This window comes from Lampetra fluviatilis, unplaced genomic scaffold (genome assembly GCF_964198595.1).
Source record: "Lampetra fluviatilis unplaced genomic scaffold, kcLamFluv1.1 SCAFFOLD_306, whole genome shotgun sequence".
Lineage (NCBI taxonomy): Eukaryota > Metazoa > Chordata > Hyperoartia > Petromyzontiformes > Petromyzontidae > Lampetra > Lampetra fluviatilis.
The window spans coordinates 31,079-42,707 of NW_027621319.1; the positions used below are offsets into that span (position 1 = coordinate 31,079).

At 49.7% G+C, this 11,629-nt stretch overlaps 1 long non-coding RNA gene across 1 annotated transcript in view; it reads right to left on the reverse strand.

Moving 5' to 3' along the window:
- The window catches only part of LOC144955085 (uncharacterized), a 30,780-nt gene extending 19,796 nt beyond the window's left edge, over window positions 1–10,984 (reverse strand). The window contains exon 1 of the long non-coding RNA XR_013641500.1: window positions 10,857–10,984. This is a non-coding gene — a long non-coding RNA (uncharacterized LOC144955085). The remainder of the gene's footprint in view (window positions 1–10,856) is intronic.
- Between the last annotated feature and the right edge of the window lie 645 nt (window positions 10,985–11,629).

The following is an 11,629-nucleotide window of genomic DNA, read 5'->3' on the forward strand; positions in this document are numbered from 1 at the left end:
GATGGAGATGATCTGGTAGGGATGGTGATGATCTGGTAGGGATGGTGATGATCTGGTAGGGATGGTGATGATCTGGTAGGGATGGTGATGATCTGGTAGGGATGGAGATGATCTGGTAGGGATGGAGATGATCTGGTAGGGATGGAGATGATCTGGTAGGGATGGAGATGATCTGGTAGGGATGGAGATGATCTGGTAGGGGTGGAGATGATCTGGTAGGGGTGGTGATGATCTAGTAGGGGTGGAGATGATCTGGTAGGGATGGAGATGATCTGGTAGAGATGGAGATGATCTGGTAGGGATGGAGATGATCTGGTAGGGATGGAGATGATCTGGTAGGGATGGTGATGATCTGGTAGGGATGGTGATGATCTGGTAGGGATGGAGATGATCTGGTAGGGATGGTGATGATCTGGTAGGGATGGAGATGATCTGGTAGGGATGGTGATGATCTGGTAGGGATGGAGATGATCTGGTAGGGATGGTGATGATCTGGTAGGGATGGTGATGATCTGGTAGGGATGGTGATGATCTGGTAGGGATGGAGATGATCTGGTAGGGATGGAGATGATCTGGTAGGGATGGAGATGATCTGGTAGGGATGGAGATGATCTGGTAGGGATGGAGATGATCTGGTAGGGATGGAGATGATCTGGTAGGGATGGTGATGATCTGGTAGGGATGGAGATGATCTGGTAGGGATGGTGATGATCTGGTAGGGATGGAGATGATCTGGTAGGGATGGAGATGATCTGGTAGGGATGGAGATGATCTGGTAGGGATGGAGATGATCTGGTAGGGATGGTGATGATCTGGTAGGGATGGAGATGATCTGGTAGGGATGGAGATGATCTGGTAGGGATGGTGATGATCTGGTAAGGATGGTGATGATCTGGTAGGGATGGAGATGATCTGGTAGGGATGGAGATGATCTGGTAGGGATGGAGATGATCTGGTAGGGATGGAGATGATCTGGTAGGGATGGAGATGATCTGGTAGGGATGGAGATGATCTGGTAGGGATGGTGATGATCTGGTAGGGATGGAGATGATCTGGTAGGGATGGTGATGATCTGGTAGGGATGGTGATGATCTGGTAGGGATGGTGATGATCTGGTAGGGATGGTGATGATCTGGTAGGGATGGAGATGATCTGGTAGGGATGGAGATGATCTGGTAGGGATGGAGATGATCTGGTAGGGATGGAGATGATCTGGTAGGGATGGAGATGATCTGGTAGGGGTGGAGATGATCTGGTAGGGGTGGTGATGATCTAGTAGGGGTGGAGATGATCTGGTAGGGATGGAGATGATCTGGTAGAGATGGAGATGATCTGGTAGGGATGGAGATGATCTGGTAGGGATGGAGATGATCTGGTAGGGATGGTGATGATCTGGTAGGGATGGTGATGATCTGGTAGGGATGGAGATGATCTGGTAGGGATGGTGATGATCTGGTAGGGATGGAGATGATCTGGTAGGGATGGTGATGATCTGGTAGGGATGGAGATGATCTGGTAGGGATGGTGATGATCTGGTAGGGATGGTGATGATCTGGTAGGGATGGTGATGATCTGGTAGGGGTGGTGATGATCTGGTAGGGATGGTGATGATCTGGTAGGGATGGTGATGATCTGGTAGGGATGGAGATGATCTGGTAGGGATGGTGATGATCTGGTAGGGATGGAGATGATCTGGTAGGGATGGTGATGATCTGGTAGGGATGGTGATGATCTGGTAGGGATGGTAATGATCTGGTAGGGATGGTGATGATCTGGTAGGGATGGAGATGATCTGGTAGGTGTGGTGATGATCTGGTAGGGATGGTGATGATCTGGTAGGGATGGTGATGATCTGGTAGGGATGGTGATGATCTGGTAGGGATGGAGATGATCTGGTAGGGGTGGAGATGATCTGGTAGGGATGGAGATGATCTGGTAGGGATGGAGATGATCTGGTAGGGATGGAGATGATCTGGTAGGGGTGGTGATGATCTGGTAGGGATGGTGATGATCTGGTAGGGATGGTGATGATCTGGTAAGGATGGAGATGATCTGGTAGGGATGGAGATGATCTGGTAGGGATGAAGATGATCTGGTAGGGATGGAGATGATCTGGTAGGGATGGAGATGATCTGGTAGGGATGGAGATGATCTGGTAGGGATGGTGATGATCTGGTAGGGATGGAGATGATCTGGTAGGGATGGAGATGATCTGGTAGGGATGGTGATGATCTGGTAGGGATGGTGATGATCTGGTAGGGATGGAGATGATCTGGTAGGGATGGAGGTGATCTGGTAGGGATGGAGATGATCTGGTAGGGATGGAGATGATCTGGTAGGGATGGAGATGATCTGGTAGGGATGGAGATGATCTGGTAGGGATGGAGATGATCTGGTAGGGGTGGTGATGATCTGGTAGGGATGGTGATGATCTGGTAGGGATGGTGATGATCTGGTAAGGATGGAGATGATCTGGTAGGGATGGAGATGATCTGGTAGGGATGGAGATGATCTGGTAGGGATGGAGATGATCTGGTAGGGATGGAGATGATCTGGTAGGGATGGAGATGATCTGGTAGGGATGGTGATGATCTGGTAGGGATGGAGATGATCTGGTAGGGATGGAGATGATCTGGTAGGGATGGTGATGATCTGGTAGGGATGGTGATGATCTGGTAGGGATGGAGATGATCTGGTAGGGATGGAGATGATCTGGTAGGGATGGAGATGATCTGGTAGGGATGGAGATGATCTGGTAGGGATGGAGATGATCTGGTAGGGATGGAGATGATCTGGTAGGGATGGAGATGATCTGGTAGGGATGGTGATGATCTGGTAGGGATGGAGATGATCTGGTAGGGATGGTGATGATCTGGTAGGGATGGAGATGATCTGGTAGGGATGGAGATGATCTGGTAGGGATGGAGATGATCTGGTAGGGATGGAGATGATCTGGTAGGGATGGTGATGATCTGGTAGGGATGGAGATGATCTGGTAGGGATGGAGATGATCTGGTAGGGATGGTGATGATCTGGTAAGGATGGTGATGATCTGGTAGGGATGGAGATGATCTGGTAGGGATGGAGATGATCTGGTAGGGATGGAGATGATCTGGTAGGGATGGAGATGATCTGGTAGGGATGGAGATGATCTGGTAGGGATGGAGATGATCTGGTAGGGATGGTGATGATCTGGTAGGGATGGAGATGATCTGGTAGGGATGGTGATGATCTGGTAGGGATGGTGATGATCTGGTAGGGATGGTGATGATCTGGTAGGGATGGTGATGATCTGGTAGGGATGGAGATGATCTGGTAGGGATGGAGATGATCTGGTAGGGATGGAGATGATCTGGTAGGGATGGAGATGATCTGGTAGGGATGGAGATGATCTGGTAGGGGTGGAGATGATCTGGTAGGGGTGGTGATGATCTAGTAGGGGTGGAGATGATCTGGTAGGGATGGAGATGATCTGGTAGAGATGGAGATGATCTGGTAGGGATGGAGATGATCTGGTAGGGATGGAGATGATCTGGTAGGGATGGTGATGATCTGGTAGGGATGGTGATGATCTGGTAGGGATGGAGATGATCTGGTAGGGATGGTGATGATCTGGTAGGGATGGAGATGATCTGGTAGGGATGGTGATGATCTGGTAGGGATGGAGATGATCTGGTAGGGATGGTGATGATCTGGTAGGGATGGTGATGATCTGGTAGGGATGGTGATGATCTGGTAGGGGTGGTGATGATCTGGTAGGGATGGTGATGATCTGGTAGGGATGGTGATGATCTGGTAGGGATGGAGATGATCTGGTAGGGATGGTGATGATCTGGTAGGGATGGAGATGATCTGGTAGGGATGGTGATGATCTGGTAGGGATGGTGATGATCTGGTAGGGATGGTAATGATCTGGTAGGGATGGTGATGATCTGGTAGGGATGGAGATGATCTGGTAGGTGTGGTGATGATCTGGTAGGGATGGTGATGATCTGGTAGGGATGGTGATGATCTGGTAGGGATGGTGATGATCTGGTAGGGATGGAGATGATCTGGTAGGGGTGGTGATGATCTGGTAGGGATGGTGATGATCTGGTAGGGATGGTGATGATCTGGTAGGGATGGAGATGATCTGGTAGGGATGGTGATGATCTGGTAGGGATGGTGATGATCTGGTAGGGATGGTGATGATCTGGTAGGGATGGTGATGATCTGGTAGGGATGGAGATGATCTGGTAGGGATGGAGATGATCTGGTAGGGATGGAGATGATCTGGTAGGGATGGAGATGATCTGGTAGGGGTGGAGATGATCTGGTAGGGATGGAGATGATCTGGTAAAGGTGGAGATGATCTGGTAGGGATGGTGATGATCTGGTAGGGATGGAGATGATCTGGTAGGGATGGTGATGATCTGGTAGGGATGGTGATGATCTGGTAGGGATGGAGATGATCTGGTAGGGATGGTGATGATCTGGTAGGGATGGAGATGATCTGGTAGGGATGGAGATGATCTGGTAGGGATGGAGATGATCTGGTAGGGATGGAGATGATCTGGTAGGGATGGAGATGATCTGGTAGGGATGGAGATGATCTGGTAGGGATGGAGATGAACTGGTAGGGGGGGAGATGATCTGGTAGGGATGGTGATGATCTGGTAGGGATGGTGATGATCTGGTAGGGATGGTGATGATCTGGTAGGGATGGTGATGATCTGGTAGAGATGGAGATGATCTGGTAGGGATGGAGATGATCTGGTAGGGATGGTGATGATCTGGTAGGGATGGAGATGATCTGGTAGGGATGGTGATGATCTGGTAGGGATGGTGATGATCTGGTAGGGATGGAGATGATCTGGTAGGGATGGTGATGATCTGGTAGGGATGGTGATGATCTGGTAGGGATGGTGATGATCTGGTAGGGATGGTGATGATCTGGTAGGGATGGTGATGATCTGGTAGGGATGGAGATGATCTGGTAGGGGTGGAGATGATCTGGTAGGGATGGAGATGATCTGGTAGGGGTGGTGATGATCTGGTAGGGATGGAGATGATCTGGTAGGGATGGAGATGATCTGGTAGGGATGGTGATGATCTGGTAGGGATGGAGATGATCTGGTAGGGATGGAGATGATCTGGTAGGGATGGAGATGATCTGGTAGGGATGGAGATGATCTGGTAGGGATGGTGATGATCTGGTAGGGATGGAGATGATCTGGTAGGGATGGTGATGATCTGGTAGGGATGGAGATGATCTGGTAGGGATGGAGATGATCTGGTAGGGATGGTGATGATCTGGTAGGGATGGAGATGATCTGGTAGGGATGGTGATGATCTGGTAGGGGTGGTGATGATCTGGTAGGGGTGGTGATGATCTGGTAGGGATGGAAATGATCTGGTAGGGATGGTGATGATCTGGTAGGGGGGGAGATGATCTGGTAGGGGTGGAGATGATCTGGGAGGGATGGTGATGACCTGGTAAGGATGGTGATGATCTGGGAGGGATGGTGATGATCTGGTAGGGATGGAAATGATCTGGTAGGGATGGAGATGATCTGGTAGGGATGGAGATAATCTGGTAGGGATGGAGATGATCTGGTAGGGATGGAGATGATCTGGTAGGGGTGGAGATGATCTGGTAGGGATGGAGATGATCTGGTAGGGATGGAGATGATCTGGTAGGGATGGAGATGATCTGGTAGGGATGGTGATGATCTGGTAGGGATGGAGATGATCTGGTAGGGATGGAGATGATCTGGTAGGGATGGAGATGATCTGGTAGGGGTGGAGATGATCTGGTAGGGATGGAGATGATCTGGTAGGGATGGAGATGATCTGGTAGGGATGGAGATGATCTGGTAGGGGTGGAGATGATCTGGTAGGGATGGAGATGATCTGGTAGGGATGGAGATGATCTGGTAGGGATGGAGATGATCTGGTAGGGATGGAGATGATCTGGTAGGGATGGTGATGATCTGGTAGGGATGGAGATGATCTGGTAGGGGTGGAGATGATCTGGTAGGGATGGAGATGATCTGGTAGGGATGGTGATGATCTGGTAGGGATGGAGATGATCTGGTAAGGATGGAGATGATCTGGGAGGGATGGAGATGATCTGGTAGGGGTGGAGATGATCTGGTAGGGGTGGAGATGATCTGGTAGGGATGGAGATGATCTGGTAGGGATGGTGATGATCTGGTAGGGATGGAGATGATCTGGTAGGGGTGGAGATGATCTGGTAGAGATGGAGATGATCTGGTAGGGATGGAGATGATCTGGTAGGGATGGAGATGATCTGGTAGGGATGGTGATGATCTGGTAGGGATGGAGATGATCTGGTAGGGATGGTGATCATCTGGTAGGGGTGGTGATGATCTGGTAGGGATGGAGATGATCTGGTAGGGATGGTGATGATCTGGTAGGGGTGGTGATGATCTGGTAGGGATGGAGATGATCTGGTAGGGATGGTGATGATCTGGTAGGGATGGAGATGATCTGGTAAGGATGGAGATGATCTGGTAGGGATGGTGATGATCTGGTAGGGATGGTGATGATCTGGTAGGGATGGTGATGATCTGGTAGGGATGGTGATGATCTGGTAGGGATGGTGATGATCTGGTAGGGATGGAGATGATCTGGTAGGGGTGGTGATGATCTGGTAGGGATGGTGATGATCTGGTAGGGATGGTGATGATCTGGTAGGGATGGTGATGATCTGGTAGGGATGGTGATGATCTGGTAGGGATGGTGATGATCTGGTAGGGATGGTGATGATCTGGTAGGGATGGTGATGATCTGGTAGGGATGGAGATGATCTGGTAGGGATGGTGATGATCTGGTAAGGATGGAGATGATCTGGTAGGGATGGTGATGATCTGGTAGGGATGGTGATGATCTGGTAGGGATGGTGATGATCTGGTAGGGATGGAGATGATCTGGTAGGGATGGAGATGATCTGGTAGGGATGGTGATGATCTGGTAGGGATGGAGATGATCTGGTAGGGATGGAGATGATCTGGTAGGGATGGTGATGATCTGGTAGGGATGGAGATGATCTGGTAGGGATGGAGATGGTCTGGTAGGGATGGTGATGATCTGGTAGGGATGGTGATGATCTGGTAGGTGTGGAGATGATCTGGTAGGGATGGAGATGATCTGGTAGGGATGGTGATGATCTGGTAGGGATGGTGATGATCTGGTAGGGGTGGTGATGATCTAGTAGGGGTGGAGATGATCTGGTAGGGATGGAGATGATCTGGTAGGGATGGAGATGATCTGGTAGGGATGGAGATGATCTGGTAGGGGTGGTGATGATCTGGTAGGGATGGTGATGATCTGGTAGGGATGGTGATGATCTGGTAAGGATGGAGATGATCTGGTAGGGATGGAGATGATCTGGTAGGGATGGAGATGATCTGGTAGGGATGGAGATGATCTGGTAGGGATGGAGATGATCTGGTAGGGATGGAGATGATCTGGTAGGGATGGTGATGATCTGGTAGGGATGGAGATGATCTGGTAGGGATGGAGATGATCTGGTAGGGGTGGTGATGATCTGGTAGGGATGGTGATGATCTGGTAGGGATGGTGATGATCTGGTAGGGATGGAGATGATCTGGTAGGGATGGAGATGATCTGGTAGGGATGGAGATGATCTGGTAGGGATGGAGATGATCTGGTAGGGATGGAGATGATCTGGTAGGGATGGAGATGATCTGGTAGGGATGGAGATGATCTGGTAGGGATGGTGATGATCTGGTAGGGATGGAGATGATCTGGTAGGGATGGTGATGATCTGGTAGGGATGGTGATGATCTGGTAGGGATGGTGATGATCTGGTAGGGATGGTGATGATCTGGTAGGGATGGAGATGATCTGGTAGGGATGGAGATGATCTGGTAGGGATGGAGATGATCTGGTAGGGATGGAGATGATCTGGTAGGGATGGAGATGATCTGGTAGGGGTGGAGATGATCTGGTAGGGGTGGTGATGATCTAGTAGGGGTGGAGATGATCTGGTAGGGATGGAGATGATCTGGTAGGGATGGAGATGATCTGGTAGGGATGGAGATGATCTGGTAGGGATGGAGATGATCTGGTAGGGATGGTGATGATCTGGTAGGGATGGTGATGATCTGGTAGGGATGGAGATGATCTGGTAGGGATGGTGATGATCTGGTAGGGATGGAGATGATCTGGTAGGGATGGTGATGATCTGGTAGGGATGGAGATGATCTGGTAGGGATGGTGATGATCTGGTAGGGATGGTGATGATCTGGTAGGGATGGTGATGATCTGGTAGGGGTGGTGATGATCTGGTAGGGATGGTGATTATCTGGTAGGGATGGTGATGATCTGGTAGGGATGGAGATGATCTGGTAGGGATGGTGATGATCTGGTAGGGATGGAGATGATCTGGTAGGGATGGTGATGATCTGGTAGGGATGGTGATGATCTGGTAGGGATGGTGATGATCTGGTAGGGATGGTGATGATCTGGTAGGGATGGAGATGATCTGGTAGGTGTGGTGATGATCTGGTAGGGATGGTGATGATCTGGTAGGGATGGTGATGATCTGGTAGGGATGGTGATGATCTGGTAGGGATGGAGATGATCTGGTAGGGGTGGTGATGATCTGGTAGGGATGGTGATGATCTGGTAGGGATGGTGATGATCTGGTAGGGATGGAGATGATCTGGTAGGGATGGTGATGATCTGGTAGGGATGGTGATGATCTGGTAGGGATGGTGATGATCTGGTAGGGATGGTGATGATCTGGTAGGGATGGAGATGATCTGGTAGGGATGGAGATGATCTGGTAGGGATGGAGATGATCTGGTAGGGATGGAGATGATCTGGTAGGGGTGGAGATGATCTGGTAGGGATGGAGATGATCTGGTAGGGGTGGAGATGATCTGGTAGGGATGGTGATGATCTGGTAGGGATGGTGATGATCTGGTAGGGATGGTGATGATCTGGTAGGGATGGTGATGATCTGGTAAGGATGGTGATGATCTGGTAGGAGTGGTGATGATCTGGTAGGGATGGTGATGATCTGGTAGGGATGGAGATGATCTGGTAGGGGTGGTGATGATCTGGTAGGGATGGTGATGATCTGGTAGGGATGGTGATGATCTGGTAGGAGTGGTGATGATCTGGTAGGGATGGTGATGATCTGGTAGGAATGGTGATGATCTGGTAGGGATGGAGATGATCTGGTAGGGATGGTGATGATCTGGTAGGGATGGTGATGATCTGGTAGGGATGGTGATGATCTGGTAGGGATGGAGATGATCTGCTAGGGATGGAGATGATCTGGTAGGGATGGTGATGATCTGGTAGGGATGGTGATGATCTGGTAGGGATGGTGATGATCTGGTAGGGGTGGTGATGATCTGGTAGGGATGGTGATGATCTGGTAGGGATGGTGATGATCTGGTAGGGGTGGTGATGATCTGGTAGGGATGGTGATGATCTGGTAGATGTGGAGATGATCTGGTAGGGGTGGTGATGATCTGGTAGGGATGGTGATGATCTGGTAGGGATGGAGATGATCTGGTAGGAATGGTGATGATCTGGTAGGGATGGAGATGATCTGGTAGGGGTAGAGATGATCTGGTAGGGATGGTGATGATCTGGTAGGGATGGAGATGATCTGGTAGGGATGGTGATGATCTGGTAGGGATGGAGATGATCTGGTAGGGATGGTGATGATCTGGTAGGGATGGTGATGATCTTGTAGGGATGGTGATGATCTGGTAGGGGTGGTGATGATCTGGTAGGGATGGAGTTCTCCGACAAGGTTGCTGGATTTCGATGTAAAGCTTTCGTGACTGCAGGGATTCATCTTCTTGGTTCTTTCGGTAAAGTCGTCACGTCGAAGAGAAGTAATAAAATAATAAAAATAAAACATAATAACATAATACAATTCTCACGACGTTTCGGCCACAACGCAAGCAGCCGTCCCTCAGGTGAAGAACAGGTCTGTCGGAAAGACAGCGTCTGAATGAGCACCACCAAGCTTGGCAGCGTATATACTTAAATATATACTTAAATATACGCTGCCAAGCTTGGTGGTGTTCAGAAGAACAGGTCTGTCGGAAAGACAGCGTCTGAATGAGCACCACCAAGCTTGGCAGCGTATATACTTAAATATATACTTAAATATACGCTGCCAAGCATGGTGGTGTTCAGAAGAACAGGTCTGTTGGAAAGACAGCGTCTCAATGAGCACCACCAAGCTTGGCAGCGTGTATTTAAGTATATATTTAAGTATATACGCTGCCAAGCTTGGTGGTGCTCATTCAGACGCTGTCTTTCCGACAGACCTGTTCTTCACCTGAGGACGGCTGCTTGCGTTGTGGCCGAACGAATTGTATTTTATTACGTTTAAATTTTATTATTTTATTATTTCCCTTCTACGTGACGACTTTACCGAAAGAACCAAGAAGATGAATCCCTGCAGTCACGAAAGAAGCTTTAAATCGAAATTTAATTATGTTTTATTTTAATTATTTTATTACGTTTAATTTTAATTCTTTTATTACGTTTAATTTTTTTTATTTTATTACGTTTAATTTTTATTATTTTATTACGTTTAATTTTCATTATTTTATTACGTTTAATTTTCATTATTTTATTACGTTTAATTTTAATTCTTTTATTACGTTTAATTTTTATTACTTTATTACGTTTAATTTTTATTCTTTCATCCCGTTTTTTTTCTAATCATTTCATTACGTTCACTTCTCTCTTACTTTATTATTTCCCTTCTACGTTACGACTTTACCGAAGGTCCGGAGATGTCTCGGCACAAGATCCAATGAGGAGAAGTCGGGAGGAGGGAGGAGGTCACCCACCTTGATGAACTGCGGAGTGGCTAGCCGAACCGTGGCTACGAAGCAGAACCTCTGCTGCTGCTGCTGCTGCTGCCGCTGCTGCTGCTGCTGCTGCTGCTGCTGCCTCTGCTGCTGCTGCTGCTGCTGCTGCTGCAGCTGCTGCTGCTGCTGCTGCTGTGTCGTGGTCGTAGCGATGGCGGTGGCGGTGGAGGAGGTGGCCACGGTGGTGGAGGAGGTGGAGGAGGTGGAGGTTGGGGTGGGGTGGAGTTGGGAGCGTGACAGTGACGGCAGCGGTGGTGGAGGTGGTGGTGGAGGTGGTGGAGGTGGTGGTGGAGGCAGCAGGGAAGGTGCCGTGGGCACGAGGTCGTAGCCGTTGCAGGCGGAGAGCGAGCGTCCTGGGGGAGAGACACGGAGAGTAACACAGAGAGAGAGGGAGTCAGAGAGACACAGAGAGACACAGAGAGACAGAGAGAGAGAGAGTCAGAGAGACACAGAGAGACACAGAAAGACACAGAGAGAGAGAAACAGAGAGACACAGAGACAGAGCGAGCGTCCTGGGGGGCAGACGGAGAGAGAGAGGGAGTCAGAGAGAGATAGAGACAGATTTTTTTTTGATTTTTGAATGTCTTTATTCCGGCACCCTCTGCCCAGTGCAGTGGCGCCCATGTGCGCGATATAAACCAACCACAAAAACCACACCGCACAACCACAAAAACCGTCGCGCCCGCTTCAGTGTCCAGGCACTATTCGCACCGGTCACCCCTGAGGGGGGGGGGGGTTCTGGGGGGGGGCGG